Genomic DNA, 6,928 nt, shown 5'->3' with positions numbered 1-6,928 from the left:
AAACTGAGGAAGCTAAGTTAACACCAGCCCAAGGGATGATTATTAACACAGCAGACTTGCAGGGAAGAGCCATTGAACTCCAACAATGAGAGGCAGCTGAAATGAGTAAGTAAACATCATGATTAGCCCTGGATGCTGAAGAAATGATCATTTAATCTGAGCATTGGACATTATTCCAGCTTCTTCACACTGTTAAGCACAGCAGCTTCCTCCATTCAGGTCTCCTGATAATATTTGATTCTCAAGCCAATTAAACAATAGAAACACTCCCAATTAATATTTTTAACTCAAACATGAGGAATTCTGCAGATGCTGGAAATTCAAGCAACACACATCAACGTTGCTGGTGAACACAGCAGGCCAAGCAGCATCTGTAGGAAGAGGTGCAGTCGACGTTTCAGGCCGAGACCCTTCGTCAGGACTAACTGAAGGAAGAGTGAGTAAGAGATTTGAAAGTGGGAGGGGGAGGGGGAGATCCAAAATGATAGGAGAAGACAAGAGGGGGAGGGATGGAGCCAAGAGCTGGACAGTTGATTGGCAAAAGGGATATGAGAGGACCTCAGCGAGTTCCGTGTTCGCCATGGCGCGGAATTTTTCTTCCGCCATCTCCGTCTCCGAGCCTACTTTGTCGGCAAGGACTTTTCCACCCCAACTGATGACCCCTTCTCCCGTCTTCAACCCTCCTCCTCTTCATGGACACCCCGCTCTGGTTCTCTGCCTGCTCTGGATCTCTTTATTGCTAACTGCCGATGGGACATCAACCGTCTCGACTTCACCGCACCTTGTCCCCATTCCAACCTTACTCCTTCCGAACGCTCTGCTCTCCACTCCCTCCGCACTAATTCTAACCTTACTATTAAACCCGCCGATAAGGGGGCTGCTGTTGTTGTCTGGCGTACTGACTTCTACCTTGCCGAGGCACAGCGACAACTCGCGGATACCTCCTCTTATTTACCCCTCGATCGTGACCCCACTAAGGAGCACCAGGCCATTGACTCCCACACCATCACCGACTTTCTCTGCTCAGGGGATCTCCCATCCACTGTTACCAACCTTATAATTCCCACATCTTGCACTTCCCGTTTCTACCTCCTACCCAAGATCCACAAACCTGCCTGTCCTGGCCGACCTATTGTCTCAGCTTGCTCCTGCCCCACCGAACTCGTTTCTGCATACCTTGACACGGTTTTATCCCCCCCTTGTTCAATCCCATCCTACCTATGTTCGTGACACTTCCCACGCTCTTAAACTTTTCGATGATTTTAAGTTCCCTGGCCCCACCGCTTTATTTTCACCATGGATGTCCAGTCCCTATATACGTCCATCCCCCATCAGGAAGGTCTCAAAGCTTTCTGCTTCTTGTTTGGATTCCAGACCGAATCAGTTCCCCTCTACCACCACTCTGCTCCATCTAGCAGAATTAGTCCTTACTCTTAATAATTTCTCCTTCGTCTCCTCCCACTTCCTCCAAACTAAAGGTGAAGCTATGGGCACCCGTATGGGTCCTAGCTATGCCTGCCTTTTTGTTGGCTTCGTGGAACAATCTATGTTCCAACCCTATTCTAGTATCTGTCCCCCACTTTTCGTTCACTACATCGACGACTGCTTTGGCGCTGCTTCCTGCACGCATGCTGAGCTCGTTGACTTCATTAACTTTGCCTCCAACTTTCACCCTGCCCTCAAGTTTACCTGGTCCATTTCCGACACCTCCCTCCCCTTTCTAGATCTTTCTGTCTCTGTCTCTGGAGACAGCTTATCTACTGATGTCTACTATAAGCCTACTGACTCTCACAGCTATCTGGACTATTCCTCTGACTCTCACAGCTATCTGGACTATTCCTCTTCTCACCCTGTCTCTTGCAAAAATACCATCCCCTTCTCGCAATTCCTCCGTCTCCGCCGCATCTGCTCTCAGGATGAGGCTTTTCATTCCAGGATGAGGGAGATGTCCTCTTTTTTTAAAGAAAGGGGCTTCCCTTCCTCCACCATCAACTCTGCTCTCAAACACATCTCCCCCATTTCACGCACATCTGCTCTCACTCCATCCTCCCACCACCCCACTAGGAATAGGGTTCCCCTGGTCCTCACCTGCCACCCCACCACCTCCGGGTCCAACATATTATTCTCCGTAACTTCCGCCACCTCCAACGGGATCCCACCACTAAGCACATCTTTCCCTCTCCCCCTGCTTTCCGCAGGAATCGCTCCCTACGCAACTCCCTTGTCCATTCGTCCCCCCCCATCCCTCCCCACTGATCTCCCTCCTGGCACTTTTCCTTGTAAGCGGAACAAATGCTACACATGCCCTTACACTTCCTCACTTACCACCATTCAGGGCCCCAGACAGTCCTTCCAGGTGAGACGACACTTCACCTGTGAGTCGGCTGGGGTGATATACTGCGTCTGGTGCTCCTGATGTGGCCTTCTATATATTCGCGAGACACGACGCAGACTGGGAAATTATTTTGCTGAACATCTATGCTCTGTCCGCCCGAGAAAACAGGACCTCCCAGTGGCCACACATTTTAATTCCACATCCCATTCCCATTCTGACATGTCTATCCACGGCCTCCTCTACTGTAAATATGAAGCCACACTCAGGTTGGAGGAACAACACCTTATATTCTGTCTGGGTAGCCTCCAACCTGATGGCATGAACATTGACTTCTCTAACTTCCGCTAATGCCCCACCTCCCCCTCGTACCCCATCCGTTATTTATTTATATACACACATTCTTTCACTGTCTCTCCTTTTTCTCCCTCTGTCCCTCTGACTATACCCCTTGCCCATCTTCTGGGTTTTTCCTCTCCTCCCCCTTTTCCTTCTCCCTGGGCCTCCTGTCCCATGATCCTCTCATATCCCTTTTGCCAATCACCTGTCCAACTCTTGGCTCCATCCCTCCCCCTCCTCCTATCATTTCGGATCTCCCCCTCCCCCTCCAACTTTCAAATCTCTTACTAGCTCTTCCTTCAGTTAGTCCTGACGAAAGGTCTCGGCCCGAAACGTGAACTGTACCTCTTCCTAGCGATGCTGCCTGGCCTGCTGCATTCACTAGCAACTTCGATGTATGTTGCTATTATTTTTCACTTCTCTGTTACAGATAGTGAGACTTTTTTAAACTTTAATATTTGCAATACCTTCCTGAGTGGGGCAGTCATTAACCAAATGTTTTAAATATTTATTTTCACTTAGCATTCATATTCCTAAATATCACAAAGGCTTTTTATTTTGCGAACACAGGAAAGATAAAGATATGGTCAGACAGTCTGCCCATTCATCCAGAAAGAGGTACTTAAGTCATTGCAACTAACAGTTTGGGTCAATTGCCAAAGCGGAGTTTTATTTTTATGTACTTATTTATAAGTATCTTGAATTGGAACTTCAATGCTTTTGATGTAGATTCTTAATTGAGACTATAAAGGAGAATTGTAGGTTAGTGCTCATTTTTACATCTTTTAAGCAGAGTTTGAAACATAAGATGGAAAAATGCCCATCAGCCTCTACATAACTGGCCTCCAAATTCTGAACTGAAATTTTCCTTATGACCTCTTAACAAATGCCAATTTAACTTCCTTTTATAAAGGCTGGTTTTATCAAACTCCATTATCTTCCTGCATATTCTAGTCCAATAATACTCAAAGATATTAAGAATTAATAAATTTAATATTTCCCCAAACTTCCGAATTTTGCATCACATTGAAATGGAATCAAGCTGGGCTAGCTGCCATCGGCAACATGAAGAACCATCACCATCGACCCCTCTCGGCTCAGTTTGTCTCTATTTCAGTACGTGATTAATCAACATAGAAGTCGGAGGTGATACTGGTACACCTAATTACTCCTCCTGTCCCATCTGCTTTACATCAGGTTTGGCTGGTTTTTCACACTAACCCTGAGAAAAAGACCTGGAAGTAAGTGTCTATTGTTTTCTTTTAATGCATTTTTAAAAATTTTCAGATCTTAGGGTTTTTTTAAGTAATCTTTGTATCTAATTTAACTGTGTTTTTTAACTCTCTGACCATCATTTAAACTAAGGCTTTGAAAATGGTTGTCAGTGTGTCCTGGGGACAGGGTCTTAGCATTTCACTACCTGAGGACATGTTGCTTGAAAGCCATGCACCTGAAAGAGCACATGGTTACAATATAACACCATCCAACCTGTAGGGACTTCCCGAAGGCAAGAGCACACTGTATCTCTACATTTAGACTGTCAAGAGTTTGCATACTTCACGGATGTCTCCGTTAGCTCTTCAAGCAAACTCACCTGCAGTATTTCCTTATAAGTTAGATGTATTTGGTCCTTTTCTTCTCAGGACATGTGTGTCACCTGAGAAGCTGGAGATTGTTGGCTGCCTCCTTTTTAAGTAATCATTGCTTATGGTTGCAAAGGCTTGATTCAGCTGAGGGACTTCTGCAGGTAGTTAAGAATCAAACACTGGTGCAGGACTAGAGTCGAATATATATCTGACTGACCAAAGCTGAGAGAGTTCCTTTATGAAGGACATTTCAAGACAATTTGTTCTTATTTTATACAGTTTGACTTTCCTCTTCACAGGGTCCTTTTCTTCTAATTTATGATTTCTTATCATGGTGAATTTAGATTCTCAAGTGTGAATCTAAACTTGTCATTGTTGCATGCAGTGTAAATTTCCAATTTCCTTCCAGTACAGTACCAGCACTTTCAAACACACTGAAATACATAGGTTGCTACACTTTTGTTTGTACCAGTATGTCTTTTTAATAACGAGGAAATTTGAATCTCACGAAACAATTACTCAGCATAGGACCCTGAAATCTATTTTTAAAAAAACCTTGTGTTCATTCTGCCTTCCTTCCTGCTGGCAAAACCGAACTGCTTCCCGGAGGCTAGAGAAAGCCAAGCTGTGAGATATTCTTGGGAGTTCAATCATAGCTTTGAGGGTGAGAGGCCTGACAGCACAATGCAGTCCTTGAGATTTCATTTTTAAGCAGAACCTTTTTTGTGAAGAGAAATTAAGTAATGTGTTGCTCCAAATTTAAATTAGTGTACAGGTCCTCCTGCGAACTGTTGTTTTATTCCTGAGAACTCTTCAAAACCCTTAACAGTTCACAAGTTGTAAATGTGGCCGCTTGGCGATATACTTAAGTAAAAGCATAAGCCTTCCAAGGAAAACATGCAGCAAAGCCAGGCACTTAACTCAACCATTCAAATTTCTTTGCAAACTGTAATGATGTTATTGCAAAACAGGTTGCTACACTGTAATGATGTTATTGCAAAACAGGTTGCTACACTGCAGAAGATGCCTGCAGCTGCTGAAGAGTTGGCACATTCCACTGGTCTCCTAAATGTATGTGCTCTACAGGTTGACCCACAAGTCCGATGTTCACAATCAAGGAAGGATCTCTACATGAATTGATCCTTGAAGATTTTTTTTTTGTGAATATTACTTTTGCCAGCGGTTTCTTGAAAACTGGCAGCAACATTTTTTTTCATGGGTCACGGGTCTCAGGCCTGACCACAGTAAGCAGAAGTGGAAAGTAAGTCGAAGATTAAATGCCGGTGCATCTGACCTCCTTCTCTGGCACAGAACTCAGCTGTGATTCTAAAAACAGAAAGTTCAAGAGCACAGATGCACATTGCATCCAAGGATGACCTGTGTGTGTAGTGCATCTCTGTTTGCCAGCCTTCACTGGAAATGTGCAGGTAGGTGCTTTGATTTTCACTTTATTCTTTTTTGCTTTTAATGAATTTCTTGTGCATTAGGTTGCTTTTTGAGTAAATTTATTAATTTGATCAATAATATTTAGAGCAGTCAGGGTGGTGGCTTCTGAATCTAATGCTTTAAGTCCAGGTACCACTCATGAACTGTTCTGCCTATGGTTCAGCTGCAGGAGCCAGACTTCAAGGAGTAAATTCTAGGGTTTGCTTTCAGCAGAGAAGTTTCAATGCTAATTCATATACTTTGTCAATGACACTATTTCTATAGAATGTTTGTATTGTAAATAGTTAGAAAAATGCTCCTAAAGCACTTTTGAGTGTATGATGGAGTACTAATTTAGTTATTAGATGAGTAATCCATTTACAATCAACCAGAAAAGCTGGCTAGATGATCCTCCTTCTCCCTGAGAAGTTCTGGTTTCAAAACAAACTAATTTTCATTGCTAAATTGAAGTTTACGGGGAAAAGATTAAATGTTTTAACCAGTATCCCCCCTTGTAATGAACAAAGTCTCTGTACACCTGTTTCTTTCAGGTTGTGCTTCATATACAGAGATGGCACCATGACATGTCAGTTTCTTTACCTGCCAGCTCTTCATCTTATAGTACAGAGAAACTCATTAGCTCCAAGCAAAACTATTTCTCTGTTTGGAAATACACTGCAGATGCCTGAATCTAAAGCAAAATAACTAATTATTGAAAGAACTTAGAAGGTCCAGATGCAAGGTCTTGATCTGAAACAGTGATTCTGCTTTGCCTCCACGGATGCTGCTCAACTTATTCCTCTGACAGTTTATTCTTTTGCTGTGTTTGTCATTCTTTTCCAAATGGTGATAATTAACTGGAAAAAAGTGAAGCTTTACATAAAAACAGAGGCAACATTAATTAAAATGTGTGCTAAGCTTTGCCTTGATTGTCCTTTATCCTTGAACTCAGTATAAATCAAAAACTGCACTTAATCTTCAGTTATTCCCTGCTCCTTCTCATCACCACTCGAACCTCAGCACACAAATGTAATGCAGAGGGAAATTGCATTTGCATTTTGCTTGAGAGCATCATAGCTTATAAACCTTTTAAAGGGCAAAAGAGGATTAGAAATTCTGTTGTATAGAATAAAATCACTGGTGGGAGTTGTCTACAGGCCACCTAATAAAAATATTGCAGTGGCAGAGGCGATTAACCAAGAAATAACTGAGGCTTGTAAGAACAGAACGGCAGTTGATTTTAACT

General features: G+C 43.2%; 1 long non-coding RNA gene across 1 annotated transcript; it reads left to right on the top strand.

The window, feature by feature from the left end:
• The first annotated feature begins 3,617 nt into the window (after positions 1 to 3,617).
• LOC134348893 (uncharacterized) lies at positions 3,618 to 6,283 on the top strand. The gene is made up of 3 exons (XR_010018513.1): positions 3,618 to 3,912; positions 5,344 to 5,684; positions 6,234 to 6,283. It is a non-coding gene; the product is annotated as an uncharacterized LOC134348893 (long non-coding RNA).
• Positions 6,284 to 6,928: the final 645 nt, after the last annotated feature.

Source organism: Mobula hypostoma, chromosome 7 (genome assembly GCF_963921235.1).
Source record: "Mobula hypostoma chromosome 7, sMobHyp1.1, whole genome shotgun sequence".
Taxonomy (NCBI): domain Eukaryota; kingdom Metazoa; phylum Chordata; class Chondrichthyes; order Myliobatiformes; family Myliobatidae; genus Mobula; species Mobula hypostoma.
This window is presented reverse-complemented; position numbering and strand designations above follow the sequence as displayed.